Source organism: Strix aluco, chromosome 3 (genome assembly GCF_031877795.1).
Source record: "Strix aluco isolate bStrAlu1 chromosome 3, bStrAlu1.hap1, whole genome shotgun sequence".
NCBI lineage: Eukaryota > Metazoa > Chordata > Aves > Strigiformes > Strigidae > Strix > Strix aluco.
Window position 1 is genome coordinate 17,071,407 of NC_133933.1, and position 13,422 is coordinate 17,084,828.

Sequence of the window (13,422 nt, forward strand, 5' to 3'; positions counted from 1 at the left end):
TAATTCCTACTCGGAGTGTTTGTTTTTAAATGTAGTAAAATTCACATTTGTGGGACTGACAGCCACTGCAGCCAGCGGCGGGCGGCTGCCGTCTCCTCTTGCGTGCGTCAGAAATTTGGTCACTAGAAAAAACAGGACATCCAAGTCGCAAGTTTTGAAAAAACTAAACTACTTTTTAAGGATGTTGTCTTCAGCGATGGGAGAAATTACTGTCTGCGAGCAGGGTTGGGGATTTTCAGAGATTCCTGGTAAAGAAAGCAAAGTGCAAAAATACGCTGGTATTTTTTTTGCGCCGGGTGCTGCTCGCAGGTTTAGGCAGGGGGAGAAGGATGCTTGCCCATGCTGTGCTGTGCTGCTCCCCCTTTGCTCAACCCATAGGAATCCCCAAAACATCCCAAAAAGTCATTCCCAAAGCCACAAGCCAGCAGCAGAGCTTTGCAAAACCCTCAAAATCCTTTTTTTTTCTTACTTTCAGTATTGTAAAATAAAATCAGGCACACGATGCCCATGGTTCAGCAAAGCCCGTCCAGCTCCAGCTCCTCATCCTCCTGCCAGCCCGGGATGGGTCCTGTGCCATCCGTGCTCGGTGATCCCAAAATGGGGAAAGTTGGAGGGACTCGGAGCATCAAATCTGGCTTTTACTGCAGCAGAGTTGTGGCTCTTTTCTGAACTGACACAGGCTGGGAAACCTGTTTGAAATGGTGCATGGTGCTGGGTTATTCCCTTCGTATAATGAGTGATATCTAAATTATTCCCTTAATTTTCTGATTGATATCTGAATTATTCCCTTCATTTTCTGATATAATTTTTTTTTTTTTTCTGATAGAAGTATTTTCTGATGCACATATTTTTCTGACATGCATATTTTTAAATGGTGGAGGAATGCAGTGACTCTTCTTTGGATGCATTTTCCTGGTTCACCTCATTTGTTCCAGACTGTCAGATTTTAATTTTCTTTTTTTCCCCCCATTAGTTTCAGTTACACACAGCTACTCTATTATATTCTCCTGATGCAAACCTTGAAATAAGGGGTTTTGGGCAGCATGTTGGTGTGCTTGGGAAAACATGGGCAGCAGCAGCTTAGACCTGAGACAGTTGCAGTTATTCCTGTTTAAAGTTGTGCTCTGTTAGTCCTGGCTTATGTTGCACCCTCCGCTCCAAATACTGTCATTAAATAAAACAATTAGGCATTTTTCATGTGCAAAGGTAGCATATGGCCTTATAAATTAAACCCGTTGGGGTTTTAATTTAAAAAGAAAAATATTATTTTGACATCGGGGGGAAAAAAAAAAAAAAAGAGAAAAGGCCGCTTTGGGTTTAGTTGATGGGGTTTGGGGGCTGCTTTTTGAAAAACTCCGTTTTCCAGCACTTTCTGCGCGGGGCAGTTCCCGCTGAGGGCTGCAGGGGGGGTTGGTAAAAAGGAAATAACCCGGCCCGCAGCCGCGCCGCGCCGGGGAGATCGGATCAGATCAGATCAGAGCCGCGCCGAGATCCGCGCCGCTCCGCGCCAGGAGCGCGGGGACCCCCCGGGCGCCGCTCCTTGCCCAGCACCTGAGCCCGCACCAACACCCAGTCGCCGCAGCATCTTAAATATCTTCAATATTTTCACCATTTTCATAATTTAAAATATTTTAAAATATTTTTAATATTGTCAATATTTTCAACATATTATTTTCAACATTTTCATAATTTCAATAATTTAAAGTATTTTAAAATATTTTAATATTGTCAATATTTTCAACATTTTCCATTATATTCAACATTTTCATAATTTCAATAATTTATTTTAAAATATTTTAATATTGTCAATATTTTCAACAATTTACATATTTTTAATATTTTCAGTATTTTCAGTGTTTTCAACATTTTCACCATCTTCACCATTTTAAGTATTTTCTAGTATTTTCAATATTTTCAACATTTTCCACATTTTCAACATATCTTCACTACTTTTGGCATTTTTCCCCATTTTCCCTCTTTTCCACATTCTCCCTACTTTTGGCATTTTCCCCATTTTTTTCCCCTCTTTTCCACATTCTCCCTACTTTTGGCATTTTTCCCCATTTTCCCTCTTTTCCACATTCTCCCTACTTTTGGCATTTTCCCCATTTTTTTCCCCTCTTTTCCACATTCTCCCTACTTTTGGCATTTTTCCCCATTTTCCCTCTTTTCCACATTCTCCCTACTTTTGGCATTTTCCCCATTTTTTTCCCTCTTTTCCACATTCTCCCGTTGTGGCAGTGGGAAGGGGCCCCCTGCTCCCCACCGCAGTGCAGCTGTGTCCCACCCGGCAGCCAGGCAGAGCCCCCCCAAACCTCACCTGGGCCTGGCCCTGCACCCCAGCTCGCACCCAGCTCTGTTGACCCTTGGCTTCAGCACAGGGGCTGTTAAAAAAGGAGAACAATTGGGAACTGGGTGGCCAGGCGTGCCCGGGTGAGCACACACGTACTGTCCGCCCTGATGCAAGCTCTCCGCTTGTTAGATTTCCCCTGATTTCACTCTTGCTCATGAGCAGTGACACTGTGACCCGCGGTGCCAAGACCTTGGCATCACCGTTTCTTTAGGGCTGGGTGGTTGCTGGGCACAGGCGGAGACACAGGGTTTGGTTTTTTTTCTAGTTCTGATATTTCTCAAGCCCTGGCGCCCTGTCAAAGCCCTGCGAGAGAGGGAGGGGGACAGGGTGTCACCAGCTCCCTTGGCACCCTGGTGAGACGAAGCGGGTGCTTTCGAGGTAGTTGCCATCCATCCACCTTATTACATGTAAATATTTTCTACGGCTGCGCTGCCATCGTGCTCGCGTGCTGCAGTGATGCTCCACTGGGAAAGGCAGTGGCAGCAGGAGACTGGAGGCTCGGCTCCTGCTCCAGGCGGAGGGTTTGGGTGGTTTGCTGCAGGTGCTTGATGCCAGCAGCGATGTTATCCTGCAATAACAACAGCGGAGGAGCCAGGCCAGTGAGCCCCATTCCCCAGCTGACAGAAGTGATTTGTAGCTTCCAGCAGCTACTCTGATGCAGCAGAAGTGCGGAGCAAGGGCTTTTTCATGGGAGAGCTGAAGCAAGAGAGGGCTCCAGAGCAGCGCTGGCACTGGGGGCTTTGGAGAGGGCAACCTTTCCAGGACCCCCACCTCCCCCTTTGGCTGTGAGGCAAGGCATTGGGGTTTGGGGAGTGGGGCCCAGTACGGCGCTCACCACCCATAACGGGCTGTGGTTTGACCCCGAGTGGGAGGGTTTAGCCTGATACGCCATTTATTTGCGTAGCCTTGTCTGAAATGAGTGTTTCAGGCCAGTTTCCCTGGGCTTGGCATCCCAAATGCCCACCAGCACCCAGTCGCTGTCGGGGTGGTTCAGCCAGAACAGCGCGGAGGCAGCTGCCTGCACCCAGGCGGGAGTGTCGGAGGGGCTGGCAGCACCAGGGTCCCCCACCCCCTGCCCCAAAATTTCCCCAAGGGCCCAGTCTCGAGGGCTCCTGGGACCGTCATTGCCTGCTTCCCGAAAGGGGGCATGTGCTGGGATGAAGCATGGGAGGGATGCTGGGGGTGCGGGAGGGATGCCGGGGGTGCGGGAGGGATGCTGAGGGTATAGAAGGGATGCTGAGGGTAGGAAGGGATGCTGAGGGTACGGAAGGGATGCTGAGGGTAGGAAGGGATGCTGAGGGTAGGAAGGGATGCTGAGGGTACGGAAGGGATGCTGAGGGTAGGAAGGGATGCTGAGGGTATGGAAGGGATGCTGAGGGTACGGAAGGGATGCTGAGGGTATGGAAGGGATGCTGAGGGTAGGAAGGGATGCTGAGGGTAGGAAGGGATGCTGAGGGTACGGAAGGGATGCTGAGGGTAGGAAGGGATGCTGAGGGTAGGAAGGGATGCTGAGGGTACGGAAGGGATGCTGAGGGTAGGAAGGGATGCTGAGGGTATGGAAGGGATGCTGAGGGTACGGAAGGGATGCTGAGGGTATGGAAGGGATGCTGAGGGTAGGAAGGGATGCTGAGGGTATGGAAGGGATGCTGAGGGTACGGAAGGGATGCTGAGGGTAGGAAGGGATGCTGAGGGTAGGAAGGGATGCTGAGGGTACGGAAGGGATGCTGAGGGTAGGAAGGGATGCTGAGGGTAGGAAGGGATGCTGAGGGTACGGAAGGGATGCTGAGGGTAGGAAGGGATGCTGAGGGTAGGAAGGGATGCTGAGGGTACGGAAGGGATGCTGAGGGTAGGAAGGGATGCTGAGGGTATGGAAGGGATGCTGAGGGTACGGAAGGGATGCTGAGGGTATGGAAGGGATGCTGAGGGTAGGAAGGGATGCTGAGGGTAGGAAGGGATGCTGAGGGTACGGAAGGGATGCTGAGGGTAGGAAGGGATGCTGAGGGTAGGAAGGGATGCTGAGGGTATGGAAGGGATGCTGAGGGTAGGAAGGGATGCTGAGGGTATGGAAGGGATGCTGAGGGTACGGAAGGGATGCTGAGGGTATGGAAGGGATGCTGAGGGTAGGAAGGGATGCTGAGGGTACGGAAGGGATGCTGAGGGTACGGAAGGGATGCTGAGGGTAGGAAGGGATGCTGAGGGTACGGAAGGGATGCTGAGGGTAGGAAGGGATGCTGAGGGTACGGAAGGGATGCTGAGGGTAGGAAGGGATGCTGAGGGTACGGAAGGGATGCTGAGGGTATGGAAGGGATGCTGAGGGTACGGAAGGGATGCTGAGGGTATGGAAGGGATGCTGAGGGTATGGAAGGGATGCTGCTGAGCACAAAGCTGCGGCCACACGTCTCGAGGATTTTGGCACTTCAGGACCTTGGAGGTGCCGCTCGATGGGAGGGTTTCAAAGCTGATTTTGTGTTTCCTTGAGCTCAGTGCTGGTCGTAAGGGCTCACTGGAGGTGCCACTGTACAGCAGACGTTTGCTGGGACACAGGGAAAACTGAGCACCGGCGTGGCGGGGAGCCTGCGCCGGCAGACAGCAAAGCGTGCCCAGCGCGTGCCGCTACACCGACTGACTGCCGAGTTGGGCTCTAAAAGCGCGTTTTCACTGCCTGTGTACTAGAGATGTTGAGCGATCTCAGAATGACTCAGAAAAGAGGGAAAAGGCTTGCTGAAAGAAACCACCGGGCTGTACAGCCAGGGCAGGGTGCTCGCCGGCGACACCCCACGATTTGAGGCCCGGCCAGCATCAGGCATGGCACGGAGAGCAGCCCTGGCTGGGAACGGGCAATACCTTCTCACTTTTTTTTTTTTTTTTTTGGAAAGCGAAGAATTTGGTGCTTACAAACAAATACACGCATTGCAAATAAATACAATATTGCCAACAAAGGCAAGCCTTGCAAACAAATACATGCACTGCAAATAAATATAAGCACTGCAAACAAAGGCAAGGATTGGGAATAAATAAAAGTACGCTTGTATTTGACATGTACCATCATGGTGCCGAGTGAATGAGCAAAGTGCCATGGCTGGCAGCAGGGGAGCAGCCAAAAGCCCAGCTTTGGGTTGTTTTTTTGGGGTTGTTTGGTTCTTTTTTTTAAGCTCTGCCTGGCTTTTTGATCTGGAATGTATGGAAATGGATGTGGCTCCTTATCTTATGCATGCCTGGGAGTTAACTCCTTGCTCCTCCTGATGGCCCCTATTTGTCCTGTCTGTCAAGGGATGCGATGCGATGCGATGGGGAGATAAATAATAAAAAGCCTTTCTAAATTTAAGCCGGGCCTGAGGAGGAGCTTTGGTGGCGGCTCCCATGTGGGGCTCAGCGTGGGTAACACGTGAGGTTGCCACGCTCGGCGAGCCACGCTTAAATGTCAGGGACCTCACAAACACTGTGAGTGCCTTCTTTCACCATCCCCAAAGGTTTTTTTAAAAAATATATTTTTATGTAAATACATTCTTGTCAAACCACAAGCTATTTCTCAGTTTTGTTTTCAGCGAGCTTTGATGAAAAGATTGGCATCTCCTGGCTGAGGCGGCAGCGAGAGGCTGAGCTGGGCGATGTGCCGGGGATGCCAGGAGCACCCAGGCAGGATGCAGCCCAAGAGGGGATCAGTGTTCCCACTATCCTGCTGGAGAGGGGGTGGGATTTCCTGTGGGAGCTCTCCTTGCTGGGGGCCAGGGCACAAAATACTCCCATTTTCTGCTCTCCAGGCTTAGGTTTCACCCAGCACATGACAGTGACCAGCCCCCAACATTCCTCCTGGGCCTCATTTATTAATTATTTTTTTTTCAGATTAATTCTCAGAGAGGCAAATTGCCAAATTCACCTGAAAATCCCTGTATGATTTTCCAGGCGGGTTTTATTTTCAAGCCAGTTGTTACCATTTTATCGGCTTTGCATAAAACTCATCTCTGGCCAACGTAGATGATCCCCCCTTGAACAGACAAAGCATCATTTGAAAAACTGTGATGAAGCAAAATCAGATCAACCACAAATTCATTTTTCCCCCATCTTCTTTTATCCGGCTGCCCAGTGATGCTCAAATGGCAGCAAAACTGTGTGTGTTTTCCGAGGGGGACTCTGCAGACCATGGCTGCCTAGAAATGCTGTTAAATTAGTGGCTGAAATTGTCCAATATTCTGTTTTCTTCACGTGTGGTAAATGGTGTAGTAAAAGCCTGGTGCGTAGCCCAATTTCAGGGCACTCTCTGTGTTTCACTCTTTCCACATGAGTCAAACTAAAATGATTTTTTCTCAATCTTACAAGTGCTTACAAATGCTCCCCTTCGCCAAGCGGCAAATATTACTGTGACCGATGGGGTGTTTAATCATGACACAGAGAAATGGATGAGTCAAAATACGAATTTATCGAACCCTACCTATTTTAGCTGCTTTTTAACTCTGGTTTTTAAATGATGACGTGGAGGGGGAGAGCGTTTGACTTGAACAACAGCGGGACGAAAATAGTGAAGTGGAAATTCACCTTCAGCTTGACATCCAGCCCTCCGCGGGCGAGATTTTAAATTAAATATTTTGATAAGTGATTCTTTGTGTGGCTGATGCTATTGCAGCTCGGCAGCCCGGCTCCATCCTCTGCACAGGGGGTGAAGGCACGGAAAGGGGGCAGCGGTCGCAGGGGAAGACTGGGGTGCAGCGTGGGTTTTTTGGGGTGCTTTTGGTCATTATTTCTTGGTGCTAAATAGAGGAAGAATAAGTTTCAAACGAAGCGTGTTTTGTTTTGTCACAGGAAGTGGAGAGAGCATTGGGAGAGCCCTGAGAGATTGACTTTAAAATACGTGTATATATATATATTCTGGCCAAAAAAATACATGTATTTGTGTCTGGTGTAAATAGGGGGGCAATTTGGTTGGGGGGGGAGCAGGGTGGCAGGACCCCCCTCTCTAAGCATCCCAGGGGGCAGAGGCTCAGGGCTGTGGTGGTCCAGCAGAGGAAGGCAGCCCTTCCCGGGGGGGCAGCCAGTAGCTGTGCCCCGTGCCGGGGAGGCCGAAATTGTGGCCAGCTCCTGGCAAGGGGCGAGTGCTCCTTTGGCGCCTCTGCTTTGGGAAACCGTTTGAGCTTTTTTTCGGGCAGGGCTTGGGCTCCGGCGCTGACGGCAGCGGCAGCCTCAGGAAAAGGAGCTGGGTTTCACAATGTCTCATTCCTCCCCCAGCCGGGCAGCCCCGCCGGGTGTGCTAATTCTTTGAAAAACCCCAAAATTGGTTAATTCAAAGCCGGGGGTTCGCTGGGGATGCGGCACATCACTTCCCTCTCTGGCAGCCCAGAAGAGCATTGTGCTGCCCTGGCCATAAACTCTGACGAGCCGGCGTGGGGGATGGCTGCAAGCCTTTCCTTTCAGTTTAACCACCCCCAAAAAATGCCAAATTTAAGTCCCTCTGGTCCACGAGGGCTGGAAGTGGCCAAAATCAGCTCCCGCTGTCAGGCTTTGCTCTCTGGCACTTGGATGGCTTTTATTATATTTTTTTAAAAATGCCCTCATCCTGCGGTATTAATTTGCTTTTTTGGTTTCGCTATTAATATCGAATAGGTGCTAGGTTGGTGGCGTTTGTTTTCGGTGGTAAATAACAGCTCAACTGATTTAATCCACGCCGCGCTTAGAAAAGGAGGACTCAGCCAGGATGTCTGGGATGGCTTCGTGCTGATGGCTGGGAAAATACAGTGGAAAACACTGTTTGGGATCGGGGAAAATCCAGTGGGTTATATTGGGATGGGTTTGGCATCTCCTGGGATGGGGAAACGCGAATAATTCAAATTAAAGGGAAGATGCTCGGGAAGGGCAGGGAGGTGGGCTGGGGCTGGCTCGGCGCTGCCCATCACTGCCTTGGGGCTCATCCCTGCCTTTGGGACAAAAATTTGACCAAATGATCATTCTGGGGTTAAATCTGCCCTTTTTCTCGTTGTGCTGTGGCTTTTCTCTGCCTGTATTTGAGGCTGTACCTTTGCTGAAAGGTTGCAAACAGTTTTGGGAACAAGATGTCTGCCTAAAGCATGACAGAATTGGCCACAAATTGCAGATGAGACTGATAACAAAAGCCAACAACATAAAATATGTAGAAAAACAACACGTTAAAGGCTACAAGACCACTGAAGGGCTTTTTTTTGGTGTGTTTTTTTAACCAGTTCTCTTGTGATGGAAGTGAAAACACATGAAAAGAGAAATGCCTTTTTTTTTTTTCTTCTCTTAAATCAGATGTTCCCTCACCAAACCATGGCTGAACTCAGTGGCCAGGCTGCTGCTGGGCAGGGCAGAGCTGCCAGCATCTCCCAGTGAAGGCAGCCCCTGCCTGCATATGCCTGGTGCGGCTGCACCATACTCCCCCAGCCTGGTGACTTTTACATCTTCATTTTTGCAGCCAACGAGGGCAGTTGAATGGGTTGGGTTGGGTTTTTTTTAACCTTAAATATATTTCACATGAAGCACGCTGGTAACTCATGGTTTTTTTCTCTAAGCAAGGGGAAAACAGCCTGCAGCTACCTGCTGGGGGGGGGGGGGGAATTCTTTGTTTGAAATTAGGATGAGGTTTTTGTTTTTGTTCTACTTATTTAATCTTTGTTTTTATAAATAAATACAAATAACTCAAACTGAAACTCGATGGCTTTGGTGATAATAAAAGAGCAGCCCTGGGGAAATTTTCTTCATTAACATGTTCTTTCACAGCCCACACTCAGGGTTTCGGTAGGAAAACTGCTTAACCTTTTCAGCAGCAGAAACAAACGCTTTTTGAAGTCCAGGCACGCTAAAACACAGAGTTCACGTCGCGAAGTTGGTTGCGCATCACCGGGCTTTGCCTTTATTTTAGTCAAATAGAGTAGAGAAGAAATTATCTCATTCCCCAGCAGCACGGGGTCTCCCTGCCCTTTCTCCCCGCAATTGTCCCCTTTTCCCCATGACAGGAGAGAAAACATAAAAAACCCAAGAAAATATTAAAAAAAAAAAAAAAAAAAAAGACTGCTGCTTTTTTTTTTGGTTGTTTTTTTTGGTTTTGCGGGGCAGCTCTGTGTTCTACCAGCTCTCTTACAACATACTAGTTTTTAGTATTTGAAGCTCACTTCCTGTGTGAGGTTAGTTTGTTTATCATAAAAAACCTATTTTTAAACCCATTTCTGCCAATAAGTAATTTGAATGTTAATGCCAGGCTCTCATGGCTGTCCCCCTGTGGTCCCTGGCTGATGGGATGACTGTCGCTGCTGCTGGCCCCGGGAGGAATGGGTGCTGGGATGCTGTGCCACCAGCACCCGGTGAGGTCTGGGGCCCCGGCATCCCCGTGTCTCCTCCTCTGATGCTCAGGGGGTTTATTTATGTGTTTCATTAAAAAGAAAAAAAGGATTTTGGAAAAACCTTGTGTTGTTTGAACATGGGGCCGTACACTGCCATCCCGTGGTGTGGGGCCGCGCTGGGATGCGGTGAGGCAGAAATGCGGCTCTCACTGCCCTTTCCGTTTGCTCCTGCTCCTATGCTCTTCACATCCTTCCTTGCATGCCCTCCTCCAGCCTGTGCCTTTATGGGGATGCCAACTAGAGCCAATTAGTGCTGGAGCTGCATGCTGGTGCAGGTAGCGGAGGGGGTGCTTGAGGAAGCTGTGGTTTGCTGCCGTGTGCATTCCCCCACTTAGGGAATGTCTATCACGCCATCTTCCAATTTTATTTCCCCTAATTAATATCCAAGATAATTATGTCTTTGTAAAAAATTTTTCACTCGGCGCACGACATCCATAATCACACCAAGATGAAGTATGTTTTAATTAACAGCTCATGAGGCTGGGAAGCAAAGGCTCCCTGCATCCTCTCCTGGGAAAATTAATGTACGAGCCTGTCAAAAGGCCGGCAAGGAGAAATTCATCAAATCAGGGAAGAAAAGGCCCTGTATCCCCACGAGGGTCGCTGCCCTCACCCTGTCCTGGCCCCAATGAGCCACACAGCACTGAGCAAGCCCTTGCTGCGATAGCCGAGGTCTTCTTGGCTCCATAGGACTAGCTTTTGTAGGTACGGTGGTGTCACCAACAGGAATAACCCCACAGTCTCTTTTATAGGGTAGCTTAAACATTGCAGGTCTTAATTTTTAAAACTCCCCAGAAAAGACACAGAATAGGTTTGGGATGCTTGGGAAGGGCAGCCAGAGAGTAGGTAGGGGCTTGCAGGCACCTTGAAGAGCCCTTGCTGGTGGGCAGTGGGAAGGTCCCATTGGTCCTACCACCATATAAATGTATGCCCAGCCCTGTTATAGCATCTGTAATGCCCCCTTATTGCTTCTAGGGCCCTCCCCAGCCCTGTGTCGGGGCAGCCTGAGCAACCCTGTCTGCAGCCAGCCACTTCTGATCCCCATCTATGCTGGGTTTGACCTGAGGAGAGGTCGACCATCCTAGAACCTGCCAGAAACACGAGAAAACCTGCTGGAAACAGTGAGCTTTGTTGCAATATGAAAATCAAATGCAAAGCTCAGTGGGTATTTTTAGCTGTTTAAGGCTGAACAGGTGTTTGAAAGGTCAGATGCGAGTCATTGGAAAAAAGAAAAAAAAAAATGTATCTATTGAGAGTCTAGCAGCATGGCGCTGGCACTCCCGTGGCACTGGATGGCCACGGCGTGGCTCTGTCAAAGCCACGATGGTCAGCCCACATCTGATGGGTGCTTTGGCTTGTGTGCCCCCCCACCCCTGCCAGTGAGTGCAACCCACGACGTTAGCACCCAACTGGGGATCTCATTGTTGGCTTTGGTTGCTCATCATTCCCGAGGCAGACGGTTTAAGGGATGTGGGAAGGTTCTGGGTTGGTTTCGAACAGGGATGGGCTGAGGTCTTGTGTGTCCTCAACAGTGTGTGCACAAAGCAGTCATGAGTGGGGAGGGGGTGAGGTAGAAAGGCTTCTTTCCTTATGGACATGGGGCTTTGTGGCAGTGAGGCCTTCAGATGGCTTTTTCCATGAGCAAATCTTTTTTTTTTCCCCTTTTCAAGGAATAAAGGAAGTTTGACATCCTTAAAACAAAATTGTGTGTGGTTTTAATTAGTTACTAAAGCAAAAATTTAAGACCACAGAAAGAAAGGGCCTGTCTCTTGGGGAGGATCCAGATGATGCATCTTTGGTGAACCTGGGCCATGACCACCTCGGACTTGGCCACAGTCAACCAGGACCATGGCCAACCTGGGCCCTGACCACCCTCAAGCTTGGCCATGGCTGCCAAACTGGGCCATGACTATTGGTGGTCTTGGCCACGGACAACCTGGGCCATGACCACCTGTGATCTTGGCCATGGCCAACTGGCGATGGCCAATCGTGTGCTCAGAGGCGAGATCCCGTCGGCGCTCTGCACTGCTGCATGTTGCCGGTGGGGCAGCGTTTGTCTTCCCTGTTGTCGTGCCAAGGTCACCGGGTTTCGGCAGGCAATGAGCTCCCAACATGAGTCATGGCAAAGATAAATGGAGAGCACGAGGTGTGACAACTTGCCTGCACGGGCTGGTGGGCTCCAAAATGCCAACGGAACCAAAGAGCCAGGGGCAGAGCAGGGCCAGCAGCTGCCAGAGCCTCGGCTAGGCAATAAAGCCTTTTTTTTTTGAGTTAAAGAAGCCCCCAAAATAGCACCTGAAACCAATAAACTTCCCTTTCAGGAACTTCTGTAATTTGAAACACACAAGAACAAAAAAAAAAAAAATCCAGAATTTTTTTAAAGTTGTTTTTGTTTGACAAGTAGGACTTTTGGGTTTGTTTTTAAACACAAGTTGGTGGGTGCTGGGGTGTGGGAGCGCTCAGCACAACAGCACTGCGGCTTCTCCAGGACTTCTCAATCTGCTTTTTCCCCAGTTTCTTCCTGCCTTTCAGCCCTTCCAGCTGACGCACGGTCCCACCGTGTTGCGTCATGCAACCCAAACCCCAGCCACCCAGCTGATATTTCGGAAGAAAGCAGCTAAAAATATCCACCCCCCTGCACTCAGCATGGCCCAGCAGATTGTTGCCTTTGAGAAAGAGCAAAAAATTGAACTCTAAGACCTCAACCACGCTTAACGACTTGGTTTGTGCCAGTGGCATCGCCGCAGACCTTCAAAATGGGAATTCGATGGGATGCCAGGCAAGAAGGGGGAAAGCAGCATCAGCCCAGGGATGCAGGCGCTCAAGTGCGATCAGCTCATAAAATACTGGATGTTTCTGCAGGTCCCACCTTCCCCCTGCTGCCCCATTTTTGGTGTGCAATGCTCTCCCTTTGTGACAACCGTATCGATCCTCTTATTTTAATTATTAGCCTTGAAAACAATTTATTGGGGTCTTCCAAAAGAAACATATACACTCTGGTCTGAAGGGAGCAACCCAAGCCATCCCTGTATGCCCCGGCTGTGCCATCCCCATCCCACACTCGTTCCTGCCATCCCCCCCACTTAATTTAGGGACCTCTGCCATCATCTCTTATCAGCTCCTTTTATTCTAAAAGCCATATTGGAGTGATCTCACCAGAATATAATTTCAAAGCATGGCTGATGCTATCGGTTGTCTGCCATCTATTAACTGCAGTGAAGTAAAAGCAAGTGGAGGGCTGGCAATCCCTTTCTCCTCCCCAGGGCACCTGCCCAGCAGACAGGGTGCAGAAATGGGATGGAGGGCCAAGGAAGAAGGAAGGTGGGACAGTAATTTTTCTGAGCAGATTTTGATTAAATTTTAATAAAATAATAAAATTAACACTATAAAATAATAAAGTAAAAATAACAAAAATAATAAAGTATAAAATAATACAAGAATACACAAATAATAAAATAACCCCCCATGCTTCCCCAAACTTCTTCAATATCTATGAAGACCAACTGGGGACAGGGAGTGCCTGGAGGGTGCGGGAAGGTGCCCAGCAGTTTGAGCCTGTTGATGTAGCACATGTCTGCAGAGCCACATAAATGTAGGAAAAAGAAAAAAAAAAACCCAAACCCAACCAACCAAACCCCTGGGGCAGCAGAAGTGCTGCTTTTGGGTTTGGGGACACTGAAGGCAACATCTTACAAACCAGATTAATTTAACGGATACATTTTA